This window comes from Astatotilapia calliptera, chromosome 3 (assembly GCF_964374335.1).
Source record: "Astatotilapia calliptera chromosome 3, fAstCal68.1, whole genome shotgun sequence".
Taxonomy (NCBI): Eukaryota; Metazoa; Chordata; class Actinopteri; order Cichliformes; family Cichlidae; genus Astatotilapia; species Astatotilapia calliptera.
The window spans coordinates 16770733-16786567 of record NC_137424.1 but is presented as its reverse complement, the minus strand read 5'-3'; the positions used below and the strand labels follow the sequence as shown (position 1 = coordinate 16786567).

The following is a 15835-nucleotide window of genomic DNA, read 5'->3' as shown; positions in this document are numbered from 1 at the left end:
GTTACATTACTAGTTACTTCTCTCAAAAGTAACTCAGTTACTTCAAGTTACTCGTTACTTTCAAAGTAACTAGTTACTAGGGAAAGTAACTTTGGTTTTACTCAGAATTCTCTTGTTAATGTGTTGCTTCCATAACTTTGCAGTCTTCTAGCTTGCTTACTTGCCACAGTGCACTGTGCCACCTACCAATAGAAAGGAAAAGATAATGTGCATATTTCCACGAGAGAAATCCCACGTCTGGACCGTCGTTGACTGCTGCCATGATTCTAGCCTACGTCACAGCGTCATGTGCGCCTTTTACATCCAACACAAAAACTGCAGTCGTGGTGCTTTCGATTGTACTCAGAACTCAGAAATTCTGCCTTCTGAATAGGAAGATGTAGGTAACACCAGACTGCAGATGAGCTGCATACAGGGCTGGACTGGGACAAAAAATTGGCCCGGGTATTTTGACTAGAGACCGGCCCGCCATTATAGGAAAAACATAAAGCCTTTGAATGAAAACAAACGCTGTTGTGACAGTGATGTACACTGTTTTGATGGTATATATGCATCAATCTATCAATCGTTTGTTGTAAGATTCAGATAATTATTTTTTAAAAGCTAGACATTTTAAATGAGAATAAGAAAGAAAAGTATTTCCTTGTGCCCACCTCTCCCTGTTAATGCCCTACATGCCCCCCTGGCAACACTTTGCTAGATCCGCACCTGCACAGTTACCAGCTGTCAGCTACCTAAAAAAGGATCCTGGTGTTATTTGTCTCTCAGAAACAGTTCATAACTTCCCTTCAACTCATTCATGTCACCTAAAAGGTAAACCTGTTTCTCCATCACCTGTTCAGCTCTGATGATCCAGTAAGGACATCTCCTGGTTTCATCTTCATGTTTCCCTCTCACCAGATAACCAAACCATATCATGACCAGCAGCTTTACAGCTGTGGCTCCAGCAAACATCAGCTGATACTAGAAATTAATATTAAATAAATTCTAACAACAGCTGATCAAGCTTAAACATGCTGCTGTTGTTTAGCGCGACATCCGCTGGTTTCCTCTTTCGGCGCAAAGTGAGCGATAAACAAACAAGAGAGAAAAGCCGATCAGCTGATCATTGATCAGTTTTCATGATTGAAGTAGAAACGGGAGAGAGAGGGGGGAGAATGACAGTGTAAAGACACAGAATAAATCCAGCTTTGTGTGTTTTCCATTCTAGCTGAAGTCCGGGACAAACTGTTCCTTTTCACCTCAATAAGAAACGCGTAATATTTTCTCTGAATACCAGACGGGACGGTTGGCAACTCTAATAACTTATGAACAAAATAAAGTTCAACATCATTAACTTCATAGCACCACCCAGCTGTATAGAAACTCCGTCATGCTAGCTAGCACGCAGTACGGAAAAAGTCAGAATAACGAAAATAAACTCCACCTAAACTTGGTTCATATCTGACCCAGAGAGACTGCAGGTCATAACTTCTTACCTGAAGTTCAGGTCACACTTGGACCGGCGGCCGCCTCGGGTCTCTTTTCCTTCTGCGTCCCTTTTCCTTCATCCACCTGCTGCCCTCCACCACTTGCTAATGTTACTGAATCTGTGGAAACTCCGCGATAGCCACCACACGAAGTAACGAGTAACGACCCTATCTAAATCCCAGTAACGACTAACGTGTTCCTGATTTTGGCATAATAACTAGTTACCGTGCTCGTTACCACAATAATAACGTAGTTACTGTAACGCGTTAGTCCCAACACTGAGAATGAAGCACAAACAGAGGGAGGTGTTTGCCTCTCGCTGTAGCGCTGTGAAACACGATCTGTAGATTGCAGCTTGTGTAGGTGCTCCAAGAAAATGGGTTCATTGGCATGCAGCACTGTAGATGTGCACGTATGCACTCGCGAAAGAGAGAGGATGCTTGTGTTGCTGAGCTCGTTCTTGCACAGCGGGGAGATGTGAGGTAGGTTGGGGCTACCTCATAACTCCCCGCTGTGAGGCTTCCAGATGGGAAGAAGAGGAAACCGCCTGGTTGTCCTGAAACGCTCGTTTTCCTCTGCTCACTTTTCATCTTTACAATCTCAGCACTTGGGTGTGTATCTTCTTGCAGTGGGCCTCTCAGTTTCATTCTTATTCATAAGCTCCTCTTTGTGTTATTTAGTTTGTACCTGAAAAGTCTAATTTATGCCTGAGTACACAAGTACAAATAAAAGGAGTACCACGTACTTTAATGGGTCAGCTTGGGTCCAGACCTGAATTAGAGATAATGTTGGGCTGTTTTAGGTCTGAGCCACTAACCTGACGAAAACGCAACACAACTGCTGGTAAGTGCGTGTTGTTTAAAACAGAGAGTTGGAGAGGCAGGTCAGTGCTTTTAAAGGTTTATCAGGTGTCAAATCATTTTATAGATGGGAAATGTAGGACTGTGCAAAAGTTTGAGCCACACCTTAATTCTAACATATAACTTGCTGGGTAATGGGAAACGGGTGCAACAGTTTAAATTTGAAAAGTTTACATGAAAATACAATATAAAAGGCAAAAACAGAGTTGATATAATGAGGTAATGAGCTTGAGCATCTTTATCTTCAGCACGCCCTGAACTCTCTTAGGCACATTTCTTTGGAATTCCTTTAAGTAGTCTTCAGGAATAGTTCTCCGAGCTTCTTTAAGGACATTCAGAGCTCTTCTTTCGATATCAGCTGCCGTTTTGTTCCATTCTCTGCCGAGATGATCCCACACGGCTCAGGTCAGTCCATGAATGATGGTGTTTCGATGTGTTTAGTAAGCTGCTGCCGATCAGACGCTTTCCAGATGGTATTGCATGGTGCATCAAAGTCTGGTGGTACTTTTCATAATTCCATCAATTTTGACGAAATCCCCAACACCCTGGCTGAAATGCAGACCCAAACTATGGCAGAGCTGTACAGTAGTTTACAGGTGGTTGTAGACATATTACCACAATTTGAACCAGAACTGTCAAATTTTGGTTCATCACTCCATCAGACCTGCTGCTACTGATTTTCAGTCCAGTTCTTGTGTAATTTGGCATCCCTCAGCCTTTTCTCCCTGTTCCCTTCCTTAATAATGGCTTCTTGACAGCCACCCTTCACTGACACCATGAGATGAGGCTTTGGTGAACACTAGATGGATCAACTGAAGGACCAAGTGCATCTTTCAGGTCCTGTGTCAGGTGTTTGCTGAATATTTTTTTGACATGACTTTCAGGTACTGTTCCTCCTCTGTAGATAGATTTTTCAGCTTGTCCCCTTTTTTTCTGTCTTCTACTTTCCCAATCCAAAGAAATTAAATAGTGTGTTTCTGTGGCAGGTTGCTAGTAACAAAGTCCCTAAAGATAAAATTTAAAATTGGTTCTTTGCTAAGTTGTGTGTTTTGTATTGTATTTGACAACTCGGGTTTGTCCCCTTGAGTTAGGTTAAGTGGTTTAACCCCCCCAAAAAACAAAAATATCGCTCTGAAAGCGATCAGGTACAAGGACTGGACTGAAAATGGGTGAAAAAGCAGTTAATGTCCAAAGAAAAACTTTAAATGACCTTCAGAAAGTCTAAAGAAAGGAAGAAGAAGAACATCTGGCTCAGCACAGGCAAAATATAAAGAACTGAGGAGAGGCTCAAGACTTATTCACAGATAATCAATCAAATTAATCAAGCGTCATCTGGAAGCATCCTCCTGGCTGTAAGAGCGTCTCGTTTTTGTCTCATTAACTGTCTGGTGGCACTCACAGTAGTCTGCTGTGACGGGGACCTCGAGGACTAATGTTACAGGGAAATCATTAGGAAAGTGCTTTGGACTGAGCTTTACTGAAATCTCAGTTTTCCCCCTGTCGGAGAGCTCCACCACCTCCACCCCTCCTCCTCCTATTCCTTCTTTTTAAACGTCAGTGCAGGTACCGTCTCCCTCCCTCCCATCCCTGTATTTTTGTTACATAGAACTTAGTGGCTGTGCTCACTGTTCAATTCAAGTTGGTTTAAGAGAGATGGTAGTTTAAAAAACACAAAAACAAGCTGTTTTGGTAAAGCAATATATATGATTATTAAAGATAAAATATAGTGTTAATTTGTTTGAGTTCCTTCCCTCTCTCTTTACTTCTCACTCTGTTTCGAAGCATCTGCCTTCCAGCAGATGGGGGAGACTGTATTGGCAGCTGCTTTCCAGGAGGATGTAGCTCATCTGTATCGCGAGGCCTGTTGGGCCATATACGTCCTAAGAGTAAGAGTAATTTCCTGCTCTCTCTTTTCCTCTCTAACTTTTCCCTGTGTGCATTAGGGCTGCCACAAACGATTATTTTGATAGTCGACTAGTCACCGATTATTTTTGCGATTAGTCGACTAATAGGATTAGGGCTGCACGATTAATCGTTAGAAAATCGCGATCTCGATTCAAACTTATTTGCGATCTCATTTCCAAATGACGATTTAAAAGAAAGAAAAAGAAAAAGACGACGACGATTGTACCGCATTTTGATCCGGGACGTACTCTGCATGAAACCAAGTGCTCACTCTTCCTGCTCAACAAATGACAAGGGCGGAGCCTTATACCAACCACGTGATACAGAAGCTGTGCCGTGTGATGCTAATATTAGCAGGGAAAAAACAACGGTAGACTGGTGGGTAATAAGCGCATGAATAATACAGAAAACAGAGATTGGAGACGGGAAACTGTTCTTGAAGTACAGAGACAGATAGAGAGAGAGCTAGCTGTGCATGGAGTGTGATTTTAATAGTTGTGGAAGCAAAACAGCAAAATTAATGACATTGATCAAATGTGAAGCGCAGTTTGCTGCTTCTTTTGCTGCTGGCTCTGTGAATTTTGGTTGGAGAGACAAAACCTGCAGCTCAGAATCAGCGCAAGAAGACGTAATCGCAGCGCGGACCGGACGCATCAGGATCGCTAAGCTCCGACAGCGTGTCCGTCTACGAGCCGTCGGGTGAGAAAGCCGAGAAAGACAAAGCTGATTCTGATGCGTCGGTCCGTTCTGTGTTTACGTCTTTGTGTGGAATCAGTGTACCTGCTCTCATTTACACGGATTCGCATTTGCGACCAAATTGGTTGCACTCTAGAGCCCTGTTACTTGATGAAAGTTGGTTTTGCAGAGTTAATCTTGCAGCTCAGCCACAGCATAGCCCTCAGCAACCAAGAGCATGCTAGCGGGCCGTTGTTATTATGTTATTACTGTGCTTTTCGGAAAATAAGGCACTCTAAAAATCAGTCCTTTGATTTTTCTGGAAATCGACAGTGCTCCTTATAATCCGGTTTGCCTTATGTCTCTACCAGCTTTGCACATCTACAGACTGAAATCTTTGCCCATTCTTCTTTGCAAAACAGCTCCAGCTCAGTCAGATTAGATGGGCAGCGTTTGTGAACAGCAGTTTTCAGATTTTGCCACAGATTCTTGATTGGATTTAGATCTGGGCCCTATTTCAGGAAGCCGGTTTAGTGCAAACTCTGAGTAAGTATACCCTGAGTTAACGAAAACTCTGGGTTTTCGGTTTCACAAAGCGAGTTTAGATTAATCCTGAGTGAGTTACTATGACGACACACTCCGTGAAGCTAACCTGCTCCCTAGCAGGTTTACTTCAACTAACCCTGACGTTCTCCGCCTCTGTGTCGGAAACCTGACTGTAGGAAGTGTCAGACATGGCGTGCTCCTTCCTTGAAGAGCCAGTAGATGTTGAAGCCCAAATTCTCCGCAGAGCTCTCCGCCGGGAGAGAGTGATTAGAGCGCGTTCGGACATTTTATCATTTCCTGATGATTTCCTGTGTGAACGTTACCGTTTTTCAGCACAATCTATAAGTTATTTGAATAACATCCTCAGGCCTAATATTGCTCATGTGACACATCGCGGACATTCTCTCAGTTCTGTACATATTATTTGTATTGCACTTCGGTTTTTTGCAAACGGGAGCTTTCTGTATAATATTGGTGACGCTGAGCACGTTTCCAAGGCTACCATCTGTCGGGCAGTCAGGAATGTTACAGTTGCACTGAAACGTCTCCTGTACTCGTTTGTGGTGTTCCCCGGTCATAGACCCACAAGATTTATCAAAGAGGGATGCCACAAAATTGCAGGTAGCAGGATGAACAAAATTTAATTCATGATGTGGTGATACTTGAACTACTACTTAAATTTTACATTTATTCTCACGGTTCCCAGGCGTGATTGGCTGTATAGATGGCACTCACATTCCAATCATTGCTCCTTCAGTAAATGAAGGAGACTATGTGAACAGGAAGTCGTTCCACAGCATTAATGTACAGGTACATAGTTCCCTGTAGCATTTCAAACTAACAAATCATTTCATTATAGTAATGGATGCTAATTTGTGTTCTCTGCACTGTGAAGATCATATGTGATGCTGCCAACATTATCACAAATGTGGAAGCCAAGTGGCCAGGCTCTGTGAGTGGTGGTGGTGGAGGACCCCCACCTGTTTTTCGGGCCTCCTCTTTTTTTCTAGTGGCCATAACGGGCCACATTTGAGCATACAGAGTAAGCAAATATGTACTTGTAATGTGCTCAGATGATTTCAATAAGTGCTTACAGAAAGAAAATTAATGTAGCCTCTAACTGCAATTGATTTACATCGGACAAAGAGACCAAGCACTATGGCTCAATTACACCTTACCTGTTTGGTATTTGGTGAGTATTGAGTTGTATTTTTGTTATTGACCAAATACTTATTTTCCACCCTGATTTACGAATAAATTCTTTACAAATCCTACCATGTGAATTCATGGATTTTTTTTTTCACATTCTGTCTCTCACAGTTGAAGTGTACCTCTGGTGCAAATTACTGACCTCTGTCATCATTTTAAGTGGGGGAACTTGCACAATCGGTGGCTGACTAAATACTTTTTTGCCCCACTGTATGATCCACCGGTGGTGATATTTTGGTATTTTGTGAGTTCCTGATTTAACAAATCAGCTCTTTAATCAAGGCCTGAGAGATTGAACTTTAAAGCGCTATAAAATATTCTTACTGAAAACAGTCGCAAAGTATTTTTCTCCATGATTATAATGAGCTTGGGAGAAATTCATTTATATGGGACACTGATCGAATGAGAAGTCCCGAGCCTAAAAGGATTGCAGCGAGTCAATCCAGTCCAAAAACAAGGAACTGTTTCCTTCAAAATGATGACGTCATCTTGCTGGTGATGGAGGCTCGAATAGGTTGCGCGTGAGACTCCATTATCAGCAATATCTGGTATGAATGTGTGTGGATGTATGCATGTGACTGGACTGTGACGGACTGACGACTAAAAGTTTAACTGACTTGATATTGAGACAAAAACGGTACCGACTTTAGGATTAGTGAATGTCCACAACAATTCACCCAGCCTGTAAAAGAAGGGTGGATGTTTTGTCTTGCTTTGTTTTGTTTTTGCAAGAACAGAAGGATGATAGAGACTAAGGGGGGAGGCTGTAGCTTCACATGAGTGTGAACTGCAGACTGAACCCTTTGGTTGCTAATTTTGAGTTACTGATGTTTGCATTAAGAAAATTGTGTTTTTAGTAGCTGTAGTTCGATTAATGTATCATATTATATGGTTGGGAATGTTAAATGCTAAAGTGAAGAAAAGGTTTGATTCCACTCATGACGGAGCAGGTTATTATTAACCATAGCAGGTCACTGTAAAGAGTCAATTAACTTTTATAGAGGTAAAAAAAACAAAAAAACAAAAACCTCCACTGAGGTCTATGAATAACAGGGGAATGATAGACTTGCCACACTCAAAATGGAGATATGTAATGATAAACACTGGTCCCCGTCTTTTGGGTGCTTTCTTGAAATAGTCAGCAATTTAAAAGTAAGATAGACACAATGTCCTCCTGAGACCCAGGGAGGAAGAAAAAAGAAAAAAAGGAAAAGCATTTTCCTTTTTTCTTTTTCTTTTTTTCTTTTTCAGATAAATCAAGTGTTGGGACGGTAAAAAAAACACATTACAAAAACAAAATTTTTTTAACCAATTTTATTTAAATTTTACAACATGTGCACTACAGTGCACAAGGGGAGTTCATTGATCACGAATGTGAAACTAACAAAATTCAAGAGCTATTTAAGAAAATTAAAAGCTCCACTGAATTTGTTGTAAGCAGGATATTAAAACTTATTTATATAACAATATAATAATAAAAATGTAGATCAGGGACCAACTTAGAAGTCACTGACACTTCACTAGCTGTAAGCCATTGGTTCAGGAACAAGTGATTGCACTGGGCTTTCTATTTCACAAAAATCAATTCATTTATGATATCTGAGGAAGTACTGTGATTTTTTTTATTTGGAGACACAAAGCAACATTTGGCACTTCCCACATCTCACATATGTTTTACTGTTGCACCCAACCATTCTACAACTGAAATGCCTTGGACTGTTAACCATCTCAGGCAAGTGGAGGGAACCATATTTTGCTACACTCTCATCTGATTGGGGCCTCCTTTTCTTGATCTTTGGAGAGAACTCTTCATTACTGGTATTATTCAGGTCTTGTTCACATGTTTGTCCCTGGTTTCTCAGCCAAGAGGAGCTTGAACTCCAGATACTGGGAGTTCTTTTTGCACATTGAGATCATTGATAACTTTCAGCAAAGACGTGATCGTGTAGAAACAATCAGGTGTCATGGATTCAGCTATAAATGCGACTCTTATTTTTTACTATACTGGAAATCATTCCTGCATTTTACCCATATTTTATTTTTAACTCAAAGCAAAAATTCCAGATTCTCCTACATGTTGGTTTTGGACCAGATAGGACGACAGATTTCAGGTGGCCCTGTGTTTTTCTCTATCACATCTGCCACTGCATCTCGATAATCTTTGTGTGGCTCCTCCTGGCTTCTCACCCTCTCCTATCTGGCTCACATGACTCTCATCTTCTGAAAAATCTCTGTTTGAATCTCGCTCAATTATTCTGTTAAGAATTCTCTCTGCCTTTGTCAAAGAGTTGTCTACTAAGAAAAAGTGAAATAAATATAAGTACAAAGTCCCGACGTGCACTAGAGTACACATTAATAAATTAGTCATGTTCTCTGTGAAACTCAATAAGCCTAATTCTTAAAGACCCCTCAAATTATTTACTAGATGTTTATTTTTTGAAAATTAATAAAAATCTGAGTTTAACAAAACATTTTAAATGTAAATATCAAGCTTACCTTTCTTTCTTCCTTAAAATGTGCTGGTGGGCATGCCAGCCATTTTGAAAAGGTGGGAAAACAATTGGCAAGGCCACACCCCCACACATGTGATATAATTTTAAAGGTACTGTTGTCCTCTCTAAGAAACATCAGGACTTAGAGGAGTGGCAAGTAGAGTATGAGAGCTACAAGAAAAAAACTAAATGTGTACTACAGTGTGCAAAAATGAATTACTGGGTCATCAGGGGGTTATGAGGGACATTTATAAAACTAAAAATCCCACAAACCTTGAAGTGCACTTGAAAAGCTCACACAAGAAGGTTAACCTAGCTTACCTTGAAGAGCTCATCAGGGGGAGCACCCCCCCCCCCCCTTGAAGAGCTCCCCCACTTAACCAGCATCCCCAGAAAACAGCTAACCCCAGATAAGGCAGCGTGATGCGTCCCGAGACAACAGGACTGGGACATCTAAATAATTGTGTGAGTCAATCGCCTTCAAAAAGTTTATCAATTCACTTGAACCAAAATTAGGAACACCCGGTGCTGCAAGAGTTAATAGTCTCAATACCCAAGGATAAGCGGAAGAGCATGATTGATATGATGGAACTGGGATTTGGTTACACTTAATTTTTGCAAAACACAACTAAAACTATAACTGAAACTAATCAAAACTAAACTGAAATTAAGGATGTTCAGAAAATAAAAACTAGACTAAACTAGCGACTGATTGGTAAAAACTGATTACAACTGGTAAAAATTGAAAATCTGGAGTCGAAGCTAAATAAAAATAAAAACTAATGAAGATGGCAAAACGTTTAAAACCCTGGTGCAGAGATTGGCGAATCTGACCAGGAAATGTTATAAAATGGATTGTCGGAACAGTCAGCGTTAAAGTCACCTTTGACAGTCCAGACTAAGATGGCGTTGAACATCTTCAGGGCGGAAAAGGGTTGGTGTGACCAAGGTGTGGTTTGGCTTGTTGTATGTATATTTTGAGATCATATGGCTCTGGATGGACCAGTTACCAGGCCATGGAAGGAGGACAGACTCATTGACTGAGGAGAAGGAATTTTCTGGGATTGGAGAGCCTCTGGGTGAGTGGTTGACTGAAAGCATGCATAAAATAAAATTTATCTGTTGTTATTGATTGGTAATAGATTGATAATTGGCCACATTTACAGCTGTATTGACTTGTTGTGGACGTAGTCGACTTCAGGTTTAAGCACTCTAATCAACAGGTTGAAAATAGTGACATTAAAGGAAGAGTATGCAGCGCCACCCTGTCAGACGCCAGTGACGGTGGAGCTCAGTGATGAATCAGGTGAGCTGCATTCATGGTTGACTCATAGCGGAGTTTCCCCTGCTGTGGTCAGTAAGGGGAGATCAGGGGGAAATAAGATTTAAAAGAGGCATTTATAAACGTTTATGTGTCAAGTGAAACGGGATAAAAGGGGGTGTTTTACTCTTATTTTGGCATCAGCTTTATTATTGCATCGGAATCATATAACTAGCATTGCATTAAACATTTATTGAAGTTTTTGACATTGTACTAACATTTGTGTTCCAGTGATTGTTATAACCGCAGGTTAATTTTCTATTTACAGGTGTCAGGATAATCATACGATCTTCTATTGCAGGTGTAACCATGATCATTTTCAGACATATTGCAGTTTGTTGCTCATTATAGAGTTGTGCTCAAGTTAATAAGGGTTAAAAGCTACAGTCAACGCGATGTTTGGCTGATCTATGGTGTGGAGTGACTTCGAGCATAGAGGGCCGCACGCGCTTACATAACATTGATATCATGTTATTCTTTGTGATTTTTATTCAATTATGTCTTTAAGCTAAGTTTTAAATAGTGGCAGTTAATTAAATGACATTCATTTAAGATTATATACTTGAGTCAGAGCATCATACGCAGATCAACTTAACAATCTGGGAAACCTTGTAGCTGCCTAACCTTTTCTTTGAATGTTCTAGCTCCGTTGATTTGACACATTGGAATGTGTCAAAAAAAGGGGGGGGGGGGGGGGGGGGAGTTGAGTTTTAACATCAAACAAGGATTATTTGAACATTTTTATAACTTCATTTGTGTCTTTAATAACTTAGGAATGGTAAAGCTTAAGCTAATAGCGGCCCGAGAAGTTTCCGGTCTTTTGTAGAGAATCAGTGAGAAGCATAAATCATTATTTCCATGTGTAAGCATCAATCATTGAAATGGACTGAATAGCGTTTAGAAGATTTGTTAATTTGTTTATCTTTTGTTAAAAAGAGTGGTTTCAATAAGTTTCAGACACACCTTGCAAATGTGCTTATGATGAGTTGGCACTCGGCCTTTTGAAGGTCATAAGCTTCGTTCGGCGTGATGGTCCGGACTGATAAAGTGTAGGAAATGCCTTGAGTGCAGAGGGCTAAATGCAAACACGCTTACACACACATAGGATATGATTAGAATAAGTCCCTGGGACATTCTGAATGTTTTAGACCAATTCTGAATCACTAGAAGGTCAGTAGATAACAACATTAGATTATTAGGGTTAGGAAGAGAGGTGTTTTGGTTTTCTGTCTCTTACAGAGAAAGGGACAGACACCAGACGAGGTCACAGATATGCGAGGATCCTCCGCAGCAGAGACAGACACAGTGACTGCCGAGACATCAACTGGGTCCAAGTGTCATGGCGTTTGGGCTCCAGCTAGTCACCACAAAAGGATGGATCCCATAAACACAGCGATAACCATGAAGGGGTTGGCGGAAATCCAGGAACACCAGACCAACGAAGTTCGAGAGGCTCTTGGGCAAAAAGGGGGACGCGTTCCTGATCTTTTTCTGGAGGATACACAGATCGTTGTTTGAAATCGGGGCAGAATAATCCCCTGATCTGTGCCACGACTGAAGGGTTGTCTAACCCCTGAGGTTGAAGAATGAAGAGCAGAGGATCACCCAACTGGAAGACACTGGTAGCTGCAGCAATAAAATAAAGGCTAAAAGCTCCTTGGACAGAGGTTCTAGTCTGAGTACGTCGGAAGGGTATAAGGTAGCACCAAAATAAAGCTGTGGGAGAACTGGGGAGTGTCATCTGTACCTGCTATTGTTGGAATAATAGTTTTTCTTGCATCTGAACTGCGCAAACACAGAGGTCATCTCACATATGGTTCGCCCCTCAGGGGGACAAAGGGCCTCAGGAGTGAGAAGAGATGAACCCGGCGACACTGGATTATAGGGTGTTGGTGAGCTCATTATTCTAACGAGCTCATCAGGGGGAATTGTTAGATTATAATATTATTTTATGCCATGTTATACCCCTAATTAAAGATTGTGAATTATTATGTAGTTTTAGTTTGCATCATTCTCCTGAATTAGAAGAAGCTGATAACTATTGCATTTGTTAAACTGATTTGCATTACATTAGACTGCTGATTTATTGTGGATGAATGATATTGTTTTATGATGCATTATACTGCTGAGTTATAAGAAATACTGTTTGCAGAAAGTCATCACCTTATTGGTCTGATTAGAAGAGAACAGAACATACTGGAGTTTTCTGCCCCATCTCAGCAGGAGCAGATAAACGGGGAGCCAAGGTCGTAGCTTAGGCGCCGTGTGAGAGAAAGGATGTGAATGTTTAGGCTTTTATGATAAGGTGGAGGCACCAGAGGCTATAAGAGTTTGAGCAATGTGTAAAGGATACTGGCAAGTGGCTTTGGCACCAGAAGCGAGAGAGCTGACAGCCTTCAAAACTCCTTTTGGTATGTACCAATTTAAAGTCATGCCATTTGGGCTTCAAGGTGCACCAGCGACATTCCAACGATTAATGGACCATGTACTGAGAGATGTGTCAGCATTCTCTGCAGCATATCTGGATGACGTGGTGGTGAACAGCCAGTCCTGGGAAGAGCATGTCATTCACCTACAGAAGGTGCTACACTCCATCAGAATGGCTGGACTGACTATCAATCCCAAGAAGTGCTCCATAGCCAAGAGAGAAGTGGAGTACTTGGGCTTTGTAGTTGGCTCTGGGAAGATAAAGCCGCAGGTTGGAAAGATTGAAGCAATTCAGTCCTTCCCAGTTCCGACAACAAAAAGGAAAGTGAGAGGTTTTCTGGGTCTAGTAGGCTGGTACCGGAAATTCATACCTTCTTTTGCAGAGCGATCCACTGTACTGAATGACCTCACAAAAGGCTCAGCCCCCAACAAAGTGCGTTGGACAGAAGACTGTGAGCAAGCATTCAGAGACGTCAAGGAAGCAGTTTGCACACATCCAGTTCTACACAGTCCAGACTTCAACAAGCCATTCATCTTGCAAACTGATGCTTCAGGAGTTGGCCTTGGTGCTGTCCTTCAGCAAGAGGTGGATGGTGAAAGAAGGCCTGTGGTGTTTCTGAGTCGGAAACTACTCGACAGGAAGACGAGGTATTCGACGGTGGAGAAAGAGTGCTTGGCCATGAAATGGGCTATTGAGGCCTTGAGGTATTATCTTCTGGGACGTCACTTCACTCTGGAGACTGATCATCGTCCCCTCCAGTGGTTGAACCGCATGAGGGATGCAAATGCCCGCATTGCAGGATGGTACTTGTCTTTGCAGCTTTATGACTTTACGGTCCAGTATAGGCCAGGGAAGTCAAATGTGGTTGCTGATTGTTTATCTAGGATGACAGAGGACTGAAGCACTTCGCGCTCAAGAGAGGGAGGAGGAAATGTAAGGAAGAGGACTCCCTTACTGTATTTTTTTTTTTTTTTTGTGCCTGTCCCGTTTGGCTCTTTTGCCATCAGAACTATTGTCTAAAGGCAAAGAAAGATGCCCAACGGATTTACTTTACCAAATTGACCATCCCAGCCTTGCCGTAATGGTCCATTTGATTCACCTTTTATTGTTCATTTCATTTTCACTTACTGAATACGGGACAGACTTGACTGTATTTATTTATATTATATGTATAGCACTTTAGAGCACACCTTCCACTTTATTAAAAGCACCTTATCAAGCAATTTATGAGCATTGCACTTTAAGCATGGATTTGCACACAAGAAGTTTAAATATTTATTGACTATTTATTGGGAATTTTAAAATCAGTTGGTAGCCTTATTTCAGATCCTGCACAGCTGCTCCTCATCAAGGAATGTGGTGGTTGTCTGTCAGGAGAGAAGAATGGTGATTGAGATTGTGATTAAGGTTTACCAGTAAGGAAAACTAATGCAAACGTGTGTGTGAAATCTAGGGATAAAAGTGGTGCAAATAAGTGTTTGTAAGTTAATGATTACTCACCTTTCTTGCCTGTGTCCTCTTCAAGGTGTTTGGGCAAATGTTTCCCCTGGGGTCCAGACACCATTTAAAGGTTCCGGGAGAGACCATTGGTAAAGAGAGTGTGGTGAATCTTTTTGTGCTTGGGTTTCTGGGTTTTTATAATATTGGGTTTGGTGTAACATTAAGTGTGAAATATTTATTAATATGTAAATGTGGAAATGTATTTATGTATTTATTTATTCTAATTAATATATTGTATACTGTGGTGGAAGGTTGGGATTTAAGAATTTACCTGAGAGTGGAATAATGGTTAAGTCTGTGACAGCTGAACATATTTAAGGCTGCCAGTTGTCATTAGAGGTGGATTTTTTGTGCTGTGAAGAAGCTCGACAAGTTAATTGTTGTAAGGAGAGCCATATAGCAAATAAATACTTTGTTCCACTACACTTGCCTTGGTCTGTCTCACTGTGTTTCCAGCCGCTAAGGGCCGCCCTGTTACAAGGACAAACAGCAGCACATGTTCTCTAAATGTTTGCAGTCATTTTTAAATGACGCTGATACTACATGAGACATTTTCCACATTTATTGTCTTTGAACAGAGAATAATAAAGCCATCAAACATACACAGGCTTCTGCAAATACAAACTTCTGTGGTGCATTTGATGACCTGCAGAGGAGAACAAGTCGGGCTTTTCAGCCCTAACACAACAAGAACAGCTGTGGAACCATTGGCCATTTGCCATAGTGTAGCTGAGTCAAAACAGCCCAAGTGCTGAGAGGGAAAACATGATGATTTATGTAAAGTCATAACTGGCTGCAGCAGCTGAGCTTTGACCTGTGAGCTGCAGCTTAAGCTTCTTTTATGGTTCAGTGTTTAATGTTTAAACTGTTTATGGCTGCACACACGCCCACAGTCAGGTTGTATACATATTGAAATATTATATACAGTGTGGCAGCTGACCTTTGACCTGCGAGCTTCAGACTCATTGCTGGTGTGAGGTGTTTACTATTGAAGCTTGCAGACACACCCACATCCTCTAATTTGTTCTCAGGGTTGTTCAGTGTGTTGGAGTTGGAGCAGAAACCTGCTGCAGGTTAATTATTGATCAAACAATATCACACAAGGTGCAGCAGCTGACCTTTGACCTGCGAGCTTCAGACTCATTGCTGGTGTGAGGTGTTTAATACTATTGAAGCTTGCAGACACACCCACATCCTCTGATTTGTTCTCAGGGTTGTTCAGTGTGTCGGAGTTGGAGCAGAAACCTGCTGCAGGTTAATTATTGATCAAACAATATCACACAAGGTGCAGCAGCTGACCTTTGACCTTTGAGCTTCAGACTCTTTGCTGGTGTGAAGTGTTTAATGTGACTTCAGTCTGCAGACACAGAGGACTGATGAAGCAGAAGATTGTCTCTGTTTCTACACAGACCTGGTCCAGACAGCAGAG

General features: G+C 41.4%; 1 protein-coding gene and 1 long non-coding RNA gene across 2 annotated transcripts in view; both read left to right on the top strand.

Annotated features, from left to right (window-relative positions):
• Positions 1 to 15835, top strand: part of LOC113035147 (protein TANC1-like) — a 388820-nt gene that overhangs the window by 136139 nt on the left and 236846 nt on the right. The window lies entirely within an intron of this gene.
• Positions 6733 to 14831, top strand: LOC145426190 (uncharacterized). The gene is made up of 2 exons (XR_013906913.1): positions 6733 to 6792; positions 13406 to 14831. It is a non-coding gene; the product is annotated as an uncharacterized LOC145426190 (long non-coding RNA).